We start from the raw sequence: 23996 nt of genomic DNA, 5'->3' as shown, positions 1-23996 counted from the left end.
GTTGATGTATGGCAAAACCAATACAATATTGTAAAGTAATTAGCCTCCAATTAAAATAAATTAATTAAAAAAAAAGTCACTTGGACAGCAAGGAGATCAAACCAGTCAATCCTAAAGGAAATCAACACTGAGTATTCACTGGAAGGACTGATGCTGAAGTTGAAGCTCCAATACTTTGGCCACCTGATGTGAAGAGCCTACTCACTGGAAAAGACCCTGATGTTGGAAAGATCGAGGGCAAGAGAAGAGGGAAACAGACGATTATATGGTTGGACAGCATCACTGACTCAATGGACATGAATCTGAGCAAACTCCAGGAGATTGTGAAGGACAGGGAAGCCTGGAGTGCTGCAGTCCATGGGGTCGCAAATAGCTGGACTCGACTTAGTGACTGAACAACAACAGCAACAAAGGAAAGAAATTTATACATTTCTAAACCCCACTAACACCTACTACAGCACTATTCATAGACAACATATATAATTACTCTTTTAGCTATTATTCCTGAAATAAACCATCTCAAAGAGAATGGCATTAAAAAAAAAAAAAGAAAGAGACAAGTATAATCTTGATGGCAAAAACTAACAAGTAAAAGGCAATAAAATAAAATTACAGAACAATCTTACTAATGATCATAGAATTTTAAATTATACATTAAATATTTACACATTAAACCAATCAACTAAGAAAAAGGTAAATATATAATACTTATAGTAATTTTCTCAGCAAAAAAACCACATATTTGGATTAGAAATTTTTTAAAAATATGTTACCACAAAAATATTTTTATTTATATTTATTTATTTTAATTAGAGGCTAATTACTTTGCAATATTGTATTGTTTTTTCTAAATTTTATTATTATTATTATTTTTTACTTTACAATATTCTACTGGTTTTGCCATACATCAACATGTATCCACCACATGTGTACACGTATTCCCAATCCTGAACCGCCCCCCTCCCACCTCCCTCCTCATACCATCCCTCTGGGTCATCCCAGTGCACCAGCCCCAAACATCCTGTAACCTGCATCGAACTTGGACTGCTGATTCGTTTCTTATATGATATTATACATGATTCAATGCCATTCTCCCAAATCATCCCCCCTCCCTCTCCCACAGAGTCCAAAAGACTGTTCTATACATCTGTGTCTCTTTTCCTGTCTCACATACAGAGTTATCATTATCATCTTTCTAAATTCCATATATATGTGTTAGTATACTGTATTGGTGTATTAAAGGAGCTAAAATGAGGAAAATTAGCTTGATAAATTCAACTCACTAAAAAACAAAATATAAAAAACAAACACATACAAAAAAAAATACATGAGATAACTTTGCTTAACATTTTAAGCATGAAATGTTAAGTATTGATACTTTCCTTGTTAGATGAGGAAGTCAAGGATACACAATTTTACTGTTTATTCAAAATTGTACTAATGTTTTCAGCTAGTTAACCAAACACAAGAAAAAAACAAAGGGAATAACATTGGAAACAACATATCCAGAAAATATTTGATTAGAGATTGTATGATATGCATGTTGAAAATCCAAAATAATCTACAAATACATTATAAAATTATTAAGAGATATTTTTAGAGTGGCCAAAATGCATTGAATCTCAATTGAAAAACAATACACATTTTACAAATGACATTTAAAATAGTATGAAAAATAATCACAAATTGAGATTAAATTTAAAAATATGTAAGAACTTTAAAAAAAATGATATATCTTATACTGTAAAATATGAAGTAGACCTAAATAAACATGATAATGTAGCATGCTTATGATTTGGAAGACTTGAGGATGCAAACATCATTCTCTACAAATCGATCTACAATTGTACTGTATTTCTACACTAAATCTAAACAAGAATAATTCTAAAGTTTGTTTCAAAAGGTAAAGATAAAGAATATCTTAAACACTCTGTAAGATTGAGAGTAACTTTTTAAGAGTTGCTCAACTGGATGCAAAGCCTATTAGTTAAGGGTAGTTGTGATTATAAAACATCTAGAAGCATACAGAAAGCCTAGAAATAGAACTATAGATATACTGACATTTACTTTATGAATATTCTGGCAGCACAGAGCAGTGTTAAAATGAGTGAATTTTTCAATAAGTATTTCTGGGGTAAATATATGCCAATAAGTCAAAATATAAAATTAGCTTATAGTCATGCCCCATCAAAATTTACTCTCACTTTGAAATAAATTTAAAAATCAAGGTAAAAAGAGAAAATAAAACCCAGAATTGAAAATAGAGGGAGTAGAATATAAAAATATAACACTGTATGAAATTTGTGATAATTTAGCACATAAAACACAAATATCTTTATTGTTTTGGAGGTAAGAAGTGGATCTTAAGTAAGACATTAGAAGCACTTCACTGTGTAAAGAAACAGTTTGATAAACATTGATTCATTAATTCATTAAACATAAGGAAATGTGTGCCCCTAAATACATCACCAACCTATTGAATAGACAAGCCACAATCTAGGAGAAAATATTCATGATACACATATCAGGGGACTTTTATTTAGAATGCATAATGAAATACATATTTCATAATAAAATATTAATAACCTAATAGAAAAATACATTAAAAAAACCCAGAATAGGCCCTTCACAAAGAAGTAAGACAAGCCAAATGACTAATAACTAAATTATAGGAATTCAACCACATTAGTAAAGTGGAATTGAATTCATCACCAAAATGAAGTACCCCTACTCACCCACCAACCTGAAAATATTACAATGTCTGCTATTACAGTATTATATGTTGGCTGCTGCTACTGTTGCTGCTGCTAAGTCGCTTCAGTCGTGTCTGACTCTGTGCGACCCCATAGACGGCAGCCCACCAGGCTTCCCCGTCCCTGGGATTCTCCAGGCAAGAACACTGGAGTGGGTTGCCATTTCCTTCTCCAATGCATGAAAGTGAAAAGTTAAAGTGAAGTTGCTCAGTTGTGTCCGACTCTTCGCAACCCCATGGACTGCAGCCTACCAGGCTCCTCCGTCCATGGGATTTTCTAGGCAAAAGTACTGGAGTGGGGTGCCATTGCCTTCTCCGATATGTTGGCAAGAAAGGACAATAATTAGAACCCACAAGCAATATAGTTGGAATTTAAACAAATCCATCTATTTTGGAAAATTGTTTGATGGCACCTAGCAAAAGATCAGAAACAAGCGCCCTTTGATCCAGAACATTCAGAGACAGGGCATACCTCACACAGTGAATGCTCATGTGCAATGCAGCATGTACTTGTGTAAGAATGTTCATGCAGCATTTCCTTTAAAGACAAAAATGGTGAAATAACCAGGAGTGAAATTGCTGCTCATATGGTAGTTCTATTTTTACCTTGTGTGTGTGTGTGTGTGTGCGCGCGTGCAAAACTCCATACTGTTTTCCATACAGTATGAAATTGGTTATACCAACTTACATTCTCACCCACAATGCACAAAGTTTCCCTTTACTCTAATTCTCTCCAACAATTGTTATTTGCAGACTTTATAGAGGAAAGGAGGAGGGGCAATTTAGGAGTATAAAGTATACAAAATACTCTGTATAAAATAGATAAGCTACAAGGATACCGCTGTCTAGCGCCATTAAGTTATACCTATTATCCTTTGTGTGCTGTGCTGTGCTCAGTCACTTCAGTTGTATGCAACTCTTTGCGACCCCATGGACTCTAGCCCAGCAGGCTCCTCTGCCCATGGGATTGGGTTGCCGTGCCCTCCTCCAGGGGATATTCCCCACCCAGGAATCAAACCCATATTTCTGGCATTGCCTGCATTGCAGGCAGGTTCTTTACCCACTGAGCCACTAAGTTTTAATAGTGTATAATCTAAAAACATAATGAATCACTATGTTGTGCATCTAAAATTATTATAACACTATGAATAAATAATTCTTCAATAAAGAAGAGGAAATAGCCAAAACCCATTTGTAGTAGTAGTAGTATGAATAAACATATTATCATATCAATGTATTTACTTTGTGGAACATTCTTCAACACCAAAAATGGAACTACTGTTACAGTCAATCACTTAAATTCTTTTGAAACAAAATGCTGAGCCAAATAAGCCAGACATAAGGGAATATACTCTAAAATTTTAATAATACAAATTTCAAAAGTGATAAAGTTAAGTTTTAACTCTCATGACCTATTCTCTGTTTAGAAGAAAAATCTTTGAACTCCTCAATGGAGTTTGCTCCTAGAGGCATCAGAGAGGCACACTGACTAGAAAAATGCTTACAGAAATGCTGTAAAGAGCTGACAATGTCTTTAATTTCTTGAAGAAAGTAACATACAGGATGATTATACAAAATTACTTGTCTACCTATTTATCACATTTCATAATTTGAGAGTGAGAAAAAGAGAAAGGAAAGGAAGAGGAAAGAAAGAACGAAGACATGGAACAGAAATCATTTGCAAATTCTGAGGATTTTAGGATGTGGACAGCCTTTGGCTGTGCTGTGCTTACCGCTCAGTCTTATCCGACTCTTTATGACCCCATGGACTGTAGTCTACCAGGCTCCTCTGCCCGTGGGGATTTTCCAGGCAAGAATACTGCAGTGGGTTGTCATGCCCTCTTCTAGGGGATCTTCCCTACTCAGGGAAAGAAACCAGGTCTCCCATATTGCAGGTATATTCTTTACCATCTAAGCCACAAGGAAGCCCATGGACAGCATTAGACAATCATTATTTATTTTGCCTAAAATACTCTGAATGTGAGACATAAATATAATTTTATTTCTTTTTTCTTTTAAACTGAAGTTGATACTTTAAAATAACAGTACAGTTTAAAAATCACATTGTATTCATATAATTTTCTCAAGAGATTGTATCTCATTGTGTCTCAGTCACTAAAGAATCAATTTGCACTTCAGGAGACATGAGTTCCATTCCATTCCTGGAAGATCCCCTGGAGGAGGGCATGGCAACCCACTCCAGTATTCTTGCCTGGAGATTCCCCATGGGCAGAGAAGGGGTCGCAAAGGGGAGAACACTAATCAGCGGATAAGCACACATTTGAAGAAAAATGTAATAACCATCAACACACTGTAAAAAGCACATTTAAGAAAGTGCTTTCCTCTATCTCTTTTCTCACTCAAAATTACATTCAGTGAGAAAATATTTTGGTGTTGACTAATTTTCTGATGGTCTCCTTCACATCATTATTTCTAAGGCTGTAGATAAGGGGGTTTAGCATGGGGATCACTACTGTGTAAAGCACAGTGGCTACTTTGATAAAGAGCCGTGAGTTTCTGGAGTTGGGTACACAATAGAGAAGAAGCATGACCCCATGGAACATGGTGATGGCAGTCAGGTGGGAGGCACAGGTGGAGAAGGCTTTTCGGAGTCCACCAGCTGAAGGCAACTTGATGTTTCTGAGGATTATGAAAATATAGGAGGCGAGGATAATCAGGAGACTACACACCTCATTGAGAGTAGAAATGATAAAACATGTCATCTGACTGAAGTACGAGTCAGAGCAAGAGGCAGAGACAATGGCAGAATACTCATAGCAAAAGTGATGTATGACGTTAGAATTGCAGAAGGACAGCTCCAAAAGAGAACGTGTGATTGTCAAGAAACACATTCCACCCCATGTGTAGGTTCCAGCGACCAGGAGGCTGCAGAGCTTAGGAGACATAGCAACTGTGTAGAGCAGGGGGTTACAAACAGCCACAAACCGGTCATAGGCCATCACTACTAACATGAGCATCTCTGTAATGACAAGTGTGCAACCAAAGAAGAATTGCATCATGCAACCCACATAGGAGATAGTCCTTGTGTCCCCAACCAAGATCTCTAAGAGTTTAGGTGTGATTATACAAGAGTAACAAAAATCAAGAAAGGAGAGATGTCTGAGAAAGAAGTACATAGGGGTGTGAAGTTTGGGATTGATTCTGATGATCACAATCATACCTAGGTTTCCCACCACAGAGACAGTATAGATGGCCAAGAAGACCAAGAAGAGGGGCACCTGGAGCTGCGGGTATTCTGAGAAGCCCGAGGACGAAGGTGAGTCCAGCACTCAGATTTCTCTCATCCATCATTATGGTTCCTGCCAGGGAAAACCAGAGAGTTCACCCTAAGCAACCAGATATGACAGAAATAGAGGGTATTTTTTCCCAGCCTGGACAGGGGACTGGTCTGCAGTGGTGAAGTCTAGGATTTCCCAGGAATGCGAATAAGACACAGTTGGAGCCCAAATATACCGTATGTCTACAGGTGGGGAGAGTGCAAGTCAGCTTCTGATGGAGGGGCAAGGAGAGGATGGACTGGGAAGAACTGAGTGTCACTGTGACTCAGAAAATGTTTGAATTTTCTCAACCTTCTCAGCTCTGTCTCCCTTTTCTCCACATGGATAATTCCTTTCTTTAGCTTCATTTAATTGAACTTGTTGATTGCGCTTGCAAATTCTTATGTTTGTTCAGGCCATTCTAACTGCTCAGGATGTCCTCTGTTTTTCTCTCACTTTTCCTTAGTGCTCTCCGATTAGAGAGAGGCTTCCCAGGTAGTGCTGTGGTAAAGAATCCTCCTGATCGTGCAGGAGATGCAAGGGACATGAGTTTAATCCCTGGGTCAGGAATATCCCCAGGGGAAAGAACTGGCAACCCACTCCAGTATCCTTGCTGGTGAAATCTGATGGACAGAGGAGCCTGGCGGGCTACAGTCCATGGAGTCGCAAGTCACACAGCTGAGGGTTTCAGCACCCACCTCATCAGAGAAGCCTCAGGTTTACCTTCCCTTAATGATTTCACCAACTGGCCAACCCTTGGTAAAATGTCCCATATTGTATCTCCTAGAGAATATGAATGATGTCTTGTTAACAATCTATACTCTTTAGTCAGATCAACTTGCCTTCAAATTTAACCTCAGTCACTTATTAATATGTCTCTGACAAGTTAAGCTCTCTGAAATCTTACCTTTAGAATGTAATTCTATTATAAGAATTTGTTTTTACTACATAATTATGTATAAAATATAACTTAAATTAATGAATTATTTTCTAAAACATTTAAGACTTTAATTTCACATGTAATAATTGTCCCCCAGCAAATTTAGTTTAGAATACTGGAGTGGGTAGCCATTCCCTTCTCCAGGGGATCTTCTCAACCCAGGGATTGAACCCAGGTCTCCCATATTACAGGTAGATTCTTTACCAGCTGACTCACAAGGGAAGACCAGAAATACTGGATTTGGTAGCCTATCCCTTCTCCTGCAGATCTTCCCGACCCAGGAATCAAACTGGGGTCCCATGCATTGCAAGTGGATTCTTTACCAGCTGAGCTATCAGGGAAGTCCAACTTTAAGTATTGCCTAAGACATTTAAGACTTTAATGTCAAATGTAATAAATGGCCCCTACCAAATTTAGTTTCTTCTCTTGTTTTCTAATACTGTTTTTCATGTTTACTTTGAATTTGAAATATATAACCTCAAAATATTATACAATGTAGCACCACCTATAATTTTACGAAGTCTGAAATGGTGCAGAGAGTGACTAAGAAATAGAAAAAATGCATACACAGAGGAAATCTTTTTCTTACTTAATTCTTTTCTAATGTTTCCTTCTTAGCTGCACATTTCCATTAATGTCTCAAACCATCAAGGCATAAGCTTTGTTTTGTCCATTTTCCCCTGTCCTTTTCTGTATCTCTATGATTTCCTTTCCATCCAAGGTTAAGGCTGTGAAAAATGTAACCAGGGCAAAATGAACATATTCTTCAAAATACATTCCCATCTTTATTGCTACCTACCACACATCTATTCAGCAGCTGTCTTTATTTAGCCTACCTACAGCCATCCTTCAGGACTAATTTTCATTCAATCTTAGTTTAAAATCATGCTCAAATGCTTGCCCATATTCAAAATCATCTCCATACAAATTACCTGCAATCTGAACTCTTCTGTCTGGATTTCTGTGATCTCTAAAAGAACTAAACTACCAATGCAGCAGACATAAGAAACACGGGTTCTATCCCTGGGTTGGGAAAATCCCCTGGAGGAGTGTATGGCAACCCACTTTCGTATTCTTGCTTGGAGAATCCCATGGACAGAGGAGCCTGGCGGGCTACAGTCCATAGGGTTGTTTATAAAGAGTCAGAAAGGACTGAAGCATCTTAGCAGGCACAGTATCACTGCATTATCTAGACTGCTTGATAGCTACTTCTTTTGTTTTACTGAGTGCAGCAATTTTGATTTTTGTGCACAAAATACACACATTTTGGTATATAAAAGCATTATTGCCTTTTAATATCAAATAACAGGCAATATATTTCAGACTACTTTGGGGTTTAATTCAGAACTCAAGCTTGCTGTACTGCTCCAACTTGCTTTCACCTGCATGATTTTAAACTCAAAAAAATTAATGCAAAGTCTGGCATATCTCTCTACAGTTTTATAGATTTATTTTTAATATTTCCCTATTTTTTTATTTTTAATTGAAAACAAATACTACTACTTGAATGTCCACCAAGGATATCATTCAGCTATATAAGCAAAGTTCAAAACCAAATGCATCCTATGAATCTTAAGGATATAAGAAATAATTTCAATATCTTGTATTCTTTCCCTTAAATGAATTAAATGAATACCGTTTTGTTGCTACTAGGGTTGCATAGGTGTTACTCTGCCAAAAATATTGTTAATTTCAGTTTACCACATCAGAATTAAAGTAAATCACTTAATTTAAACAACTCACCAGAAGCCATGTAGTCTTTATAGACTGACTTACTGAAGACTTCTTATTTAAATAAGAATTTTGAAAAGTGTTTAACAAAAATACTTACATTTAATGGAAATTATTGCATCTTGTAATAAGAGTATTATAACCTCTTCCAAAGTATATTTCAGTAAAGTCATCAAGAAAATTACATTTTGTTCTCATTAAAAAACAGAGACACTTCCGAGGGTGAGCCATATTGTGAACTCAACTCAGGGACCATGCTGTATATTTATGTCTACCTGAGTGACTTTGCGGATTCACACCCCAGACAATTGTGATTGGGGTGTTTTCCATGAGCTACAAACAAGACAATTTAAAGAAAATCCCGTACTCTTCATTTAGAGTATAATCTATTTCAAATCATTAACCCTTATAGGAAGCCTGAGCATGTTTATCTTCTCATCTTAGAAAAATAACACTAGCAATCAACCTGTTTATATTTATATTTATCAGGAAGACATGAATTCCAAAATTCAGAAAGAAAATCACATTTACTGTTCAATAGACCAAGCATAGTGTTGTTTCTGTGTTATGTTTATTTCAGTCTTTCCTCTAAGTTTTCTTATTTGGACATCTACATTTTTGTAAAAAACACATTCCATATCACACTGAATAGAAATATGACATTATGGCATTTGCAGTTATTATTGTATCCCAGTGTTTCCCTGTTTTATTAAAACTTGTTGAATATACATTTTTTGATAATGAAATTGATAAAACCTATCAATTATGTGGTATATGAATGGTCTGTTTCATCATAATAAGCTGCTGCAGATTCAGTGGCTTGAAAAACACTCATTTATGAATTCACAATTTTGTATGCCCGAAGTTAGGCACAATACACCTGGTCCCTCTATTCAAGTTATCACAAGGCTGAAATCAAAGTGTCATCAAGTTTCTCATCTAGAAATTGGTTCTTTTCCAAGCTCATTCATGTTGTTGGAATAATTCAGTTCCTTGAAGTTGTAGGAATAAGGTATTATTTCCTTGACATCTTTTTGGGGTTATTCACAGTTCCTAGAATTCACTCCTAGGTATCCACTTTGTTTTCTCCACTCAAGTCACTCTCAACACTTCAAATCTCTCTTTCAACACCCTCTTATAATTCATGCTTCACTTTAAAGAGGGATTCAAGCACGACTTAGCAACTTCACTTTCAATTTTCACTTTCATGCATTGGAGAAGGAAATGGCAGCCCACTCCAGTGTTTTTGCCTGGAGAATCCCAGGGACAGGGGAGTCTGGTGGGCTGCCGTCTATGGGGTCACACAGAGTCAGACATGACTGAGGCGACTTAGCAGCAGCAGCAGCAGTAAGCATTTTTAACAAGTCATCAGATAATATGAGACCCGTCAATCAGGATAGCCTTCTTTTCTTATGATCAACTGATTTAAAACTAGTTATAATTTAAAATTATTTGCCAGCAGCTCCCAGATTAATGTGTAATTGAATGGCTAGTTGAAGATATGTGTACACCAAATGGTAGGGAATCTTAAGGACTAGTTTAGACTTCTATTTGTCACTCATGAGGTCAACATTTTTGTACTCTCTCTATTAATACCTCATTCTATTTAAAATAACACCTACTTGCTTGAATGTTTTACTTAGAAGAAATTTGATGATCTGTGATTCCATCTTAAGAAGATAAAAAAGCAAACATAGTTTTTAATCTCACAATAAATAGAAGGAGGAAAAGATGAGAATGGTGATCAACAAAGTAGAAAATGGACAGTGAAATAGAAATAAGGGATTGAGCAAAACTAAAATTCTGATGTTTAAAATGATACATAAAATCAATCATCTGTTAGATAAATTGATTACAAATAACAGATCATAACACAATGCTACTCAAGAAAAAAATGGGATCTCATTACAGATGCTGTCAATGTAGAAAAAATAATTAGGGAGTATTATGTATGATTTTCTTCCAAAAAATTTAACTACCTTGTTGATGTAGAAAAATCATTTGAACCATACAAGTAAACTTACCAAAGATGAAATACAAAATATGAATAGCTTCTATCTTCTTATGAAATTGAATTTTCAGTTAAAAATCTTTCTACAAGGAGAACCTCATTCCCATACTATCAAATGGTAAATTCTGTCAAGCATTTAAGTAATAAATAGCACAAAAAAAGCGCATGGTTATTTGAATAAACAGAGCAATAAGAGATATATACAACACTTTTTCTTCATCCCAATAATGTAGCTCATACTCAAAGTGGAGGCATTGGGATTTGAATTCAGTCAGTCTGGCCCCAGAGTTTGTGCTCTTAGTTAAAAAGTTATGTCATTTGATTGCAACTGGGCCACAAAGATTCTTAAAGGATAAGTTTATGATCATGGGTTTTATAGTCTCACAACTAGGAAGATGTCAGTTGAAGGAAGGACTTGATTAGAGTGTTGCTCCAGAAGGATGATTCAGACAGGAAGGGGAGGAGGGGCTAGAGGAGGAAATAAGACTGGAAATGTAATTTTAACTTGATGCTATTACTATTTTGCCTATACCTTGTGTGAAACATGTACTTAGGATTGTGTTTATTTGTATGTGACAGCTCTCTAATTCCCAAACATTCATGTACATAAGAATATTCAAAGAGACTTGTTTAAAATGACCATTCCTGGGTTTCTCTGCCAAATATCTGTGAGTTCAACTGATTTCCCAGGTGCTTCTGACAGAGGTTCTAAAAAACCTCTATGATAGAAACCAAAGATTTCTAGATTTGATTTTCAGCTACAAATATCTAGAACCCAGCGTTGTGCAAGTACAATGATTGAATTCTTTGGCCTGCTTCCTGATCTTCAGGAGCTCAGGATTTGGTTGAAGAGGCAAAGACAGCTCAATCAGAAATGTGCAAAACCTGAAAATGATTAATTAGTTTAGAATATGTGAACTCCATAGTTTAAAAACTGATAGCTGAGATGCGGGTTACTGGCAGCCATAAGTATGTATATGTGTGTGTGTGTGTATATATATATATATATATATATATATATATATATAGTCCCCCAGTAAAAAATGCATTTCTCAAGGAGGCAAAATTGTAAGTGATGGTGTGAAGTTTATTTTTAGAGACATAGCAAAACAAATGGGAGAGCACACAGAGAAACTGTTTAGTTAAGATGGAAGCAAGGCAGAGAGGCATGCCAGGAAAGAAAGCATGTGGGTATCTCTGACAGTGAGGAGGGGACACCTCCAATATTTTGGATCATTTTCTGAGTTTTTGGACATCTCTGGTGTTTCATGGATTTCCTTGGTGGTTCAGAGGTAAAGAATATATCTGCAGGCAGAGGACACATGTTTTATCCCTGTATCAGGAAGATCCCCTAGAGAAGGAAATGGCAATCCACTCCAGTATTCTTGCCTGGAGAATCCCATGGATAGAGGAGCTTGGCAGGCTACTGTCCATGGGGTTGCAAAAGAGTCAGATACGACTTAGTAACTAGTCAACAACCATCAACACCAACACCAGAAAAAGATGTTGTAAACAAACAAACAGAAAACATAGATCAAGATAACTAATTTATTTCATCATAGAAATACTGAATGAAATACTAGAAAATAAAATATCACAGTATATGATAGGAAAATAAACAATGACTCGGATGGAAAGAAAAAAAAATGATTACCTGCAAAGCAGTAAACAAGATATATAAGAAAATTCCTTCAACCTGACAAAGATCATCTACAAAAATACCTCTAGCTAATATTACGTCTAGTGTAGAAACAGAAAATAGAAAAAAATCCTACATAAAGTAAAATAACTTGATTTTCTCCTAACTCTGTGTATAACAGCCAATAAAATAATGTCCTTAGTGCCAAAAATGGAAATATAAGTAGTGAGGATAATTGCCAGGCTGCTCACCTCTTTGAATATTGTGATGGCAAAAGAGAGCACTTGGCTGATGAAGGGGTCAGAGCAGGAGATGGAGACAATGGCAGAGTGCTCACAGAGAAAATTATTTATGATGTTAGACCCACAGAAGGATAATTCCAGGAGAAAACAGGTGAGTGTCAGGGAGGAGACTACACCCCACATGTAGGGACAGGCCACTAACGATGCACAGAGCTTTGGGGACATGACCACTGTGTAGAGTAGAGGCTTACAAAAGGCCACAAGTCAATCATAGGCCATCACTGCCAACATGAATGCCTCTGCCACTGCAAACATACAAGCTGAGAAGAATTGCATGATGCAGCCAGTTAACAAGACGGTTCTGTCTTCCACAACCATATTCTCCAAGAGTTTGGGTGTAACTGTGGTGGAATAGCAGAAATCAACAAAGGACAAGTTACTGAGAAGAAAGTACATGGGGGTGTGGAGTTTGGGATTGATCCTGATGATGGTGATTATGCCCAGGTTCCCCACCACGGTGACTGCATAGATGGTGAGGAAAACCAGTAACAAGGGAACCTGGAGTCGGGATATTCTGAGAAAGAAGCCCAAGAGGGTGAACATGGCTCCGGCACTCTGATTTCCTTCAGCAAACCACATAATTGTTATTGGAGAAAATCTGAGACAGTGATTATAAAGTGATAATGATGATAGTGCATGGGTATCTCATTTATTGTGCAGCAGACATTGTGTTAAAATATTGGTACCTTAGTTTTGACCACTAAATAAGACTTTGGAAAAAAAAAAAGACTGAATTTCAAAACAAGCAGTCTCATATTTTACAAAGGGAAATGGAAACATATATGAGTTAAGACACTTGTTTGAATTAACACAGCCTGATAGTGATGAGTTAGGTTTGAAGTTGATCACGAGTGACAGAAATTGAATTTAGTTTAGAGTTAGAGAGATATTTTCTATAATGTTGTAGAAAAACATGTTTTTCACAGTTCCACCATTCTGAAGGTCTGTGCTGTTTAGTGGGAGTAACATAACAATAAATGAAAACAGCACTCAAATTTATTTTAAAAAGCAGGAGGAGTAATATTTTTAGAGGCCGTAATACTTCTATCGTTATGTTCAAACTGAAGATCATTGAAATGGCAGAGCTCATGACTCACCACAAGAATTTTCTCATTTTGGAAAGCATAAATGAACATTGAAGAAAATAAAGCTCTATCTTCAAGTTTTCTAACGATTGCAGTTTGATTTAGACCCTAGAGAGTATTTCTTGAGCTATTAATTTTTATATCACACATCAGTAAGTTAGCGTGAATGCTTTCTTCATGTGGCAATTTGAAATTTTTTTCCCCCTAAAATGAAGTTTATTCTTTGGCACTTCATACTTGGCAAGGGACAATCATAATGTCAATTTATACAATGATTAAACTAGTAAAATACATCTGGATGGGAAGGAAACCTCAGAGACCAGCTTTGGAAATGGCACCTCAAATAGCCCATTTCATGAATTTCTTTAAAAATAATGATAAAAAATACATGGACTGAATAAGAAAACTTGGTGACTACAATAAAACCCAAAACAAATGATAAATAAGCTAAAATGAAAATGTTCAGAGATATTAACTGCTATTATATATATTTACTGTGTGATTTTTCTTTCCCATTCTGTGTATGAAGTGCATGTGTTTTGAGATGTATAAGCAATATAATTTGGTCTCTGATTTTATTGCTTAACCTAAATAAATGTTATTATCTTCAGAAACAGTGATGTTCTTTACTGAAACTGAATTGTGTTTTCTTCTACATATAAGCAATCCATACTTTCAAGCTTATATTAATACAGTTAAATAATATAGTCTCTTAAAAATGGAAAATGCATTTTGGAAACACGTTTAAATCTCTAAAACCTCTGAGTGTCAATCAATCCATTGGTTCTACTATACTGAAATATCACACAAATAGACCAACTGTCTAGCCTGGTGGCTCGGTGGTAAAATTAAAAAAAAAAAAAATCAGCTGCAGTGCAGGAGACATAGTTTCTATCCCTGCTTGGAGTCAGGAATAACCCTTTGTAAAGAAAATGGCCACCCACTCCAGTATTCTTGCCTGGGAAATCTTTTGGACAGAGAAGCCTGGTGGGCTGCAGTCCATGGATACACAAAAGATTTGGACACAAATTAGCAAGTGAACAGCAGCAACAAATGCTTTCCCTAGGCTCCTGACAACCTGACTAACACTTGGCAAACTCTTCCAGGAAGGCATAACACACCAGAGCTTTTTCCCACCAGGCATAGAATTATTGTACATCAGTTCAGCTCAGTTCAGTTCAGTCACTCAGCCATGTCTGACTCATTGCGACCCCATGAATGGCAGCACACCAGGCCTCCCTGCCCATCACCAACTCCCGGAGTTCACTCAAACTCATGTCCATCGAGTCGGTGATGCCATCCAGCTATCTTATCCTCTGCCATCCCCTTTTCCTCCTACCCCCAATCCCTCCCAGCATCAGAGTCTTTTCCAATGAGTTAACTCTTCGCATGAGGTGGCCAAAGTACTGGAGTTTCAGCTTTAGCATCATTCCTTCCAAAGAACACCCAGGACTGATCTCCTTCAGAATGGACTGGTTGGATCTCCTTGCAGTCCAAGGCACTCTCAAGAGTCTTCTCCAACACCACAGTTCAAAAGCATCAATTCTTCGGCACTCAGCTTTCTTCACAGTCCAACTCTCACATCCATACATGACCACAAGAAAAACCATAGCCTTGACTAGACAGACCTTTGTTGGCAAAGTAATGTCTCTGCTTTTCAATATGCTGTCTAGGTTGGTCATAACTTTCCTTCCAAGGAGTAAGTGTCTTTTAATTTCATGGCTGCAGTCACCATCTGCAGTGATTTTGGAGCCCCCCAAAATAAAGTCTAACACTGTTTCCACTGTTTCCCCATCTATTTCACATGAAGTGGTGGGACTAGATGCCATGATCTTCGTGTTCTGAATGTTAAGCTTTAAGTCAACTTTTTCATTCTCCTCTTTCACTTTCATCAAGAGGCTTTTTAGTTCCTCTTCACTTTCTTCCATAAGGGTGGTGTCATTGTTGTACATAGTATGGTCTTGATCCAAAATCCCACAAGTCTGCATGGTTATTCTCTCACTGAGATAGGCTTGAGTTCCACGATGCGTCTTCCCCCCATTGTTGACACCTCTGTACCCTGGACTAGCTTTGGAGCCAGTATCTACACCCTAGTCACCCAGAGCTAGCAACCTTGTTGGATATTAGTTTTCCATGCTGCACAACAAATTGCCACCATCTTTGAGGCTTAAACTGCTATCACAGTTTCTGTAGCATAATAGTCTGGGAAGCGCTTGTTTAATTTCATAAGATACTACTAAACTATTTTCAAAGTTATTTAACACTGTACTCTTATCTGAAATGCATAAGCATTTACCTTGCTCCACATTTTCACCACTATTTGAAACTCTTATTCATTTTAGCTATTCTAAATGGAGAACAGTAGTTTCTCTTTGTGGTTTAAGTTTGTATTTTAATAAGAATGTCATTGATGACTAGCTATTTTTCATGTGTTTATTTGTGTGTTCTGTTTTGTCAAATGTGTACAGTTCATCAAAACTTTAAGTAGGCTTTTTTCTTGTATTGAGTATACAGACTTCCTCTGTAGTTTTACATTGAAATCATTTATCAAATATAAGTTCTGCAAATACTTACTCACAATCTATGGCTTGTGTTTTCACCTTATTAATAATGTCATTTATGCTTAAGAAACATTTACCAAACATTTTTAATGGCAATGAAGCTCCTTTTGTTGTTTTTAAAGATCCATCCTTTTTATGTTCATTCAAAAAGTTATCATCCTAACTTTTGAAAGATTTTTTCTGTTTTATGCTAAATATTTTTTAGTTTTCATTTTTATCTTTACCTCTATGAATCATTCATCTATGATTCCTTGGAAAGAAAGCTATGACAATCCTAGACAGTGTATTAAAAAGCAAAGGCATCGCTTTTTTGACAAAGGTCCAAATAGTCCAAGTTATGGTTTTTCCAGTAGTCATGTACAGATGTAAGTGTTGGACCATAAAGAAGGCTGAGGGCCGAATTGTTGCTTTCAAACTGTGGTGCTGGAGAAAACTCTTGAGAGTCCCTTAAACAACAAGGAGATCAAACCAGGTCAATCCTACAGGAGATCTACCCTGAATTCTCATTGGAAACACTGAGGCTGAAGCTGAAGCTCCAATACTTTGGCCACCAGATGAGAAGAGTTGACTCATTGGAAAAAACCCTGATACTGGGAAAGGTTGAGGGCAGGCAGGGAAATGGTCAACAGAGGATGAGATAGTTGGATAGCTTCACTGACTTAATGGACATGAGTTTGAGCAAACTCTGGGATATAGTGAAGGACAGATTGCTGTCATGCATGCCTAAACACTTTAGTCTAAGACAACATTTGGTCAGTATATGATTGGAATAATTGTGTTGTTGGTTGGTTACTCATATTTTATTGCTATTGTGTGTGTGTGGTTAATATTGATTAGTTCTTGGAGTCCATGTTGCCCTCCTGTCTTTAATTTTCCCAGACTTGTGTTTTGAAGAGGAAGTCATAAACAGTTTTATGCCTTCTTTGTGTGAAGCTTGAACTTTCTCCTTAATCATTTTTCTTATGATGTACATGCCAACAGGCCAAGACAGAAAAAAATAGTTTATTTCATTATATAACCATAAACTTTTAACATTTGAATTCACTCAAAAATGATTTATAAATACTACAAAAAGCAGTCATTTTTTAAAATTTTGGTTTACATATGGTTTACAGCTATTTTACTAAACATTGATGTATGCAAAAATCAATAATCATCAATAAACTGCTATCCTACCATAGATATATTGACCTAAAGCATATTTATCAAAAGATTTGAATTATCAATTGCACCACAAGAACTGAACAATCTTCAGCATAGGATATCATTTATTTTTTCAGAAATAAAATAATGAGTTTAAAAATATGCATAGTGACAAAGCAGTTTTGTGAAACTAATCTTGAGAATGTATTTTTTACTTCTTTATTCCTCAAGCTGTAGATCAAAGGGTTCAACATAGGAATCATTACTCTGTAAAACACAGAAGTCACTTTGACTGTGAGCCAAGGAGTTTTGGGGTTAGGAATGCAAAAAAGAAAAATGATGGTTCCATGGAAGATGCTGATGGCTGTCAGGTGGGAAGCACAGGTGGAGAAGGTTTTCCAGCGCCCACTTGCAGAAGGCATCCCCATAACAGTGATAAAAATGAATATATAGGACATCAGAATAATCACCAGGCTGCTTGCCTCATTGAATATGGCAATAATAGAACATAACATCTGAGTGATATAGGGATCTGAGCAGGAGACAGAAACAATTACAGAGTGGTCACAGATAAAATTATTTATGGTGCTAGAATTGCAATAGGATAATGAAGAAGAAAATATGTGAGTGTCATGGAGCACACTACACCACATGAGTAAGAGCCAGCCACCAACAGAGCACAACGCTTAGGAGACATCACAGTGGTATAGAGCAAGGGGTTGCAGACTGCCACAAAGTGGTCATAGGCCATTGCTGCTAACATGAACGTTTCTGCTACACCAAACAGGCAAGCAAAACAAAATTGCACAATGCAACCAGAGAAAGAGATGGTTCTGTCCTCCACAATCAAATTCTCCAACAGTTTGGGTGTAACTACAGTATAAAAACAGAAATCATTTGGCAAAACTAATACAATAATGTAAAGTTTAAAAATAAAATAAAATTAAAAAAACTCAAAAAAAAAAAAAAGAAAGAAAAAGAAAAACAGAAATCGACAAAGGACAAGTGACTAAGGAAAAAGTACATGATCGTGTGGAGTTTTGAATTGACCTTGATGATTATGATCATGCCTAAATTCCCCACTACAGTGATGTGTAGATAGACAAGAAAAGAAGGAAAAGTGGGACCTGGAGTTCTGGATATTCTGAAAAACCCAGGAGAATAAATGTGGGTATGATGCTCTGGTTTCCTTCTGATAGCAGCATGATTCCTGTTGAACAAAGGGCCAAACATTATTCCTGAAAAATACAAATGAATAGAAAAGAGAAACAGAGAAGGCAGAAGCTTCATATGTCTCTGTGGAGTTGGTATATATTCTCCAGGTATGGTCCTCAAGCCACCAGCAGCAGGGACACCCAAGAATGTGTTAGGGATACAAATTCTCAAGCCCTGTCTACAACATCCTGAATCAAAAACTCTGCAATGGAGCCCACAATTTGTGATTGATCCAGCCCTCCAGGTGATTTCTGATGCATGATAAATTATGAGAACCACTAAAATACAGACTATTCATCCTATCATTTAAAATTTAGCCCTTGGTTAGTATTTTTAATATACAACTAAAATATAAATTTGGAACACAAGAGAAATTGTAAATCACAAAATTTTGAGATGCCAAAAAGAAGCAGAGTACTGCGTTATGGTTCTAACAATTACACCAAGGATCAAGGAGATCACCTGATGTGTAAAAGGTGCCATATAAATCTTAGTATAACTTTTTAATATTCTAGTCATATTAAAGAATTAAGCACCCATAAAGTTTGTGAATTGGCATAAATCTTAAGTTGTAACTAGTTTATGCCTTCCATCTTGTGCTTAAATTAATTATAGAATCTTATTTAGAAATAATCTTGTACCTTCCATCAAAACCACCATTGAGGTTATACTGCCTCCTGGGATAATTTTTCGGGTTTTATATTGACATTTTGCTTAACATTGATTCATTCATTAATTGAATCTAATCAACTTATATTAATTATTTGTAAATGTGATTTTAGATCATCTATTTTAATGTATAAGGCTTCCACAGTGGCTTAATGATAAAGAATCCACTTTCAATGTAGGAGACACAGGTTCGATTCCTAGGTGGGGAAGATTCCCTGGAGAAGAAACTGGCAACCCACCCCAGTATTGCTGTGGGCCTCCCTGATGCCTGAGTCAGCAAATAATCCACCCTCAATGCAAGAGACCACCTGCAATGCAGGAGACCTGAGTTCAATCCCTAGGTGGGGAAGATCCCCTGGAGGAGATGGCAACCCACTCCAGTATGACTTAGCAGCTAAATCTTTTTGATATATATCTAAAATTATAAGTGAGTGTTAGTTGCTTTCTCGTGTCTGACTCTGAAAAACCACGAACTGTAGCCCACTGGCTTTCTCTGTCCATGTGATTCTCCAGGTAAGAATACTGGAGTGTATTGCCATTCCCTTCTCCAGGGCATCTTTCCAACTCGGAGATCAAACCCACGTTTAGTGCAGACAGATTCTTCACTGTCTCAGCCACCAATATATAAATAAATATATAATATAAAGTATAAATAATGTTATGAGAAACAAAAGGATATAATTTATATTTATAAATTATATATAACTCTATATAATTAATTATTATATTTACCAACAATAATTTTATACAAAATGCATTCAAGATACAGTGAAAATTACAAATTTTCTCTACTGATGAGTAAACCTCTGTTATGATGAGGCAAACTTGGAGAAGATGGGAAGCAAGAGCTGCCATGCCTTAATATGAATGGCCCCAAGATACAGATATAAAACTTCAGTAAAATTAGATGGATGGTCTGCTTCATCTTAGTTTTGTCCAGATCAAGTGTCAGGCTACAGACTCAGCTCCCTGAAGGCCTACTTGATATCCACTACAAACAACCCTAGACATAAATAATATGTCATCAGTATATTTTTTCCAGTACCAAGAGGGACTGGGCAGATACATTGTAAATATCCATTATTATTCAGACTATTTTAATAAATGGCTTTCCTTCAACATTTGAAAATATTAGCAACACCCTGGTATATTAGGAAGACTGGAACCACTGTTTTCGATTACTGATGAGATACATCAATAACAAAAGAGACTGAAAATTTGATTTGGTTTTCAACCTTAGCAATTTCAAATGATTTTGGAGAAAATCAGTGGATTAATGGTAGGTTTGTACTCAAGTTGGAACTAAGTTTATGAATTACAGAATTCTATGTATTTTTGCAATTTCCCTATTGCTCACTGCTGCTAGTTTCAGTAATACAAATCTTAATTGTCAAAATCACTTCATGCCATATTAGTGCAGACTAAAATGCTTCTGATCATAGAAAGGGATCATCTATAGTTTGTGGAGTAATCTATATGAGCTGTAGCTCCATCTTTTCCACTTAATTTGAAAGATACAGAAAGAAACATGAACTGACCTGAAACCAGATGTTCTTGATTAATTTACTGAGAATTTCTTTTTAGGATTAATGAATCTCAGGTATGTTTCTTCTCAGCATTCAAACATTCTTTAAGATATTAAAAGAATTTAGGCTTGCAAAAATGGTAGTACATTTCAATGAGCATGCCAGTAAAATGGCATTTTATTTCTAGGGACATTAGGAATATCAAAAAATACAAAGAAAAATGTAAAGGCTGAATTCATAGTCTAAATTCTGGAAAACCCTGGGTCTTATATTTCCCCCCATGACCATGAGTATATGAAGTACACAGAATTGTAATTGGAATATTACTCAGTGGACCACAAACCATTTAATTAGGTGAAACACTGTCTCTTGTGTCATTTTAGTGTGTGCATTTTCTTCTAAATCATTAAAGAAAATTACACCACCACATCTATCCCATTAACTACTTTTTTGATATTGAACTTTTGAAATAATAGGTATTCATCAAATAAACATGCAATGTAGACTTTGAAATATGGGAAAAATATAGAAATAATTGTTATTAACTGCATTTCAAATCCAGCATTCAAGTTTAGAGTAGAGAAACTTGGCCAGCTCTGCCTTAAGCAAAAGAAAAAGGTGGTCTTATCCAGTGATGTAATGTGGATATCACTCACCCCTGATATGATATCATGAGAAAAGCTTCACCTCTGTGATAAAACTATACCAAAAATCTACAATCCCAGCTTAATGTGAGAGAATCATTAAGTAAACCCATATCCGGAATATTCTTCAGGATACCTCACCAATATTCCTTAGAATTATCAAGGTCAAGAAAAAAAAAAAAAACAAAAAAACAAGAAAAGAGTGAAACACTGTTTCAGACCAGAGGATACTGAGTAGATGTAAAAACTAATCCAATATGGTACCCCGGATTACATCTCAGAAAGAAAAGAGTGTATTAGTGGGAAAAAACAATCCGGATGGAATCCAATAAAATTTAAATTTTAGTCATCATCAGTTCAATTCAGTTCAGTTGCTTAGTTGTGTCTGACTCTTTGCAACCCCATGGGCTGCAGCACACCAGGCCTCCCTGTCCTTCACCAACTCCCAGAGACCACCCAAACCCGTGTCCATAGAGTCGGTGATGCCATCCAACCATCTCATCCTCTGTTATCCCCTTCTCCTCCTGCTCTCAATCTTTCCCAGCATCAGGGTCTTTTCCAATGAGTCAGCTATTCGCATCAGGTGGCCAAAGTATTGGAATTTCAGCTTCAACAAAAGTCCTTCCAATGAACACCCAGGACTGATCTCCTTTAGGATGGAGTGGTTGGATCTCCTTGCAGTCCAAGGGACTCTCAAGAGTCTTCTCCAGCACCACAGTTCAAAAGCATCAACTCTTTGGTCCAAATCTCACATTTATACATGACTACTGGAAAAACCATAGCCTTTACTAGACAGAACTTTGTCTAGGTTGGTCATTAACTTTCCTTCGAAGGAGTAAGCGTCTTAATTTCATGGCTGCAATCACCATCTGCAGTGATTTTGGAGTGCAGAAAAATAAAGTCAGAAACTGTTTCCACTGTTTCCCCATCTATTTGCCATGAAGTGATGGAACCAGATGCCATGATCTTCGTTTTCTGAATGTTGAGCTTTAAGCCAACTTTTTCACTCTCCTCTTTCACTTTCATCAAGAGGCTCTTTAGTTCTTCTTCACTCTCTGCCATAAGGATGGTGTCACCTGCATATCTGAGGTTATTGATATTTCTCCTGGCAATCTCTTGTGCTTCCTCCAGCCCAGCGTTTCTCATGATGTACTCTGCATATAAGTTAAATAAGCAGGGTGACAATATTCAGCCTTGATGTACTCCCTTTCCTATTTGGAACCAGTCTGTTGTTCCATGTCCAGTTCTAACTGTTGCTTCCTGACCTGCATAAAGGCTTCTCAAGAGGCAGGTCAGGTGGTCTGGTATTCCCATTCTTGAAGAATTTTCCACAGTTTATTGTGATCCACACAGTCAAAGGCCTTGGCATAGTCAAAAAAGCATAAATAGATGTTGTACCATTAATTCTTTCTTAAATTTTATTTTACTGTGGTAAGAACACAATATGAGATCTACCTTCTTAAGATATTTTTAAGTGTACAATGCAGTACTGTTGACTACACATATAGTTTTATACAGTACAGCTGTGTGTGTCTTGCTAAATTGAAACTTCTTGACCATGATTTGTAAATTTCTGCTTCCCTCTCCACTAGCCTCTGGTAACTATTATTCCACTCCATGATTTTGGTATATCATATAGGTGGAATCCTGCAGTATTTGCCTTTCTATGACTGACATTTTCATTTAGCATAATGTCCTCAAGTTTCATCCATGTAGTCACATATTACACAATTTCCATCCTTTTAAGGTCAGATTGTATTCCACTGTTTACATATGCACCATATTCTTTTTTCCAATTATCTGTTGGAAGTGACATTTCAGTTGTTTCTCACCTTGGCTATTGTGAATGGTTCTACAGTGAATGTGGGAATGCTAAAATATTTTTGAAAGCTTGACCTCAAATATTTAGGATAATACCCATAAGCAGAATTTCTGGATCATGTACAATTCAATTTTCAACTTAACATAGAACCTCTATACCATTTTCCATAGCAGCTGCAACATTTTGCATTCCTACTAACAATGTACAGTGAGGTGTGTTGAAAACTCTGAAATATCTTTGCAACTTATTGTTTAAATTAAAAAATATATAATTTATTTTTTTTAATTTTTTGTATTAAAATGTCATCATTCACATTAGTAGTCCCATTTTATTTTATCTCCAATACTACAACCAGCTCTGCTTTATGCCAACATACTATCAATTCTGAAGTGAAAAAGTGTAAATATAATAAGTAGCTCTCAGTTTCCTCACTTTGCATCATTTTGCTACAACAGTTGCCAGACTTTGTTTTTAGTATCTGTGACTGTCAGTGTGTTGAGTCCAGGTTGAGGGCTAGTTTTGGGGAGTAGTAAGCAATATTTTTAAACTTATTATTAACTAAATAACAACTAATTAGTGAATGCAAACTTATAATTTCCTAATAATATTGGGAATAAAATGTATGGCCATCAAAGTTCATTCCAGTTTTTCCAAAATATGTTACAGAAAAACCAAAAC

General features: G+C 36.4%; 3 pseudogenes; all 3 read right to left on the bottom strand.

The window, feature by feature from the left end:
- Nucleotides 1–5124: 5124 nt before the first annotated feature.
- On the bottom strand, nucleotides 5125–6064 carry LOC129659952 (olfactory receptor 1165-like; annotated as a pseudogene).
- Nucleotides 6065–6176: 112 nt separating this feature from the next.
- On the bottom strand, nucleotides 6177–13196 carry LOC129619533 (olfactory receptor 5D13-like; annotated as a pseudogene).
- Nucleotides 13197–13218: 22 nt separating this feature from the next.
- On the bottom strand, nucleotides 13219–18647 carry LOC129619532 (olfactory receptor 5D13-like; annotated as a pseudogene).
- Nucleotides 18648–23996: the final 5349 nt, after the last annotated feature.

The sequence above is a fragment of the Bubalus kerabau genome, chromosome 9 (genome assembly GCF_029407905.1).
Source record: "Bubalus kerabau isolate K-KA32 ecotype Philippines breed swamp buffalo chromosome 9, PCC_UOA_SB_1v2, whole genome shotgun sequence".
In the NCBI taxonomy this organism is placed as follows: Eukaryota; Metazoa; Chordata; class Mammalia; order Artiodactyla; family Bovidae; genus Bubalus; species Bubalus kerabau.
Note: the sequence above shows the minus strand (reverse complement) of the source record. Positions and strands in the feature narration are given on the sequence as shown.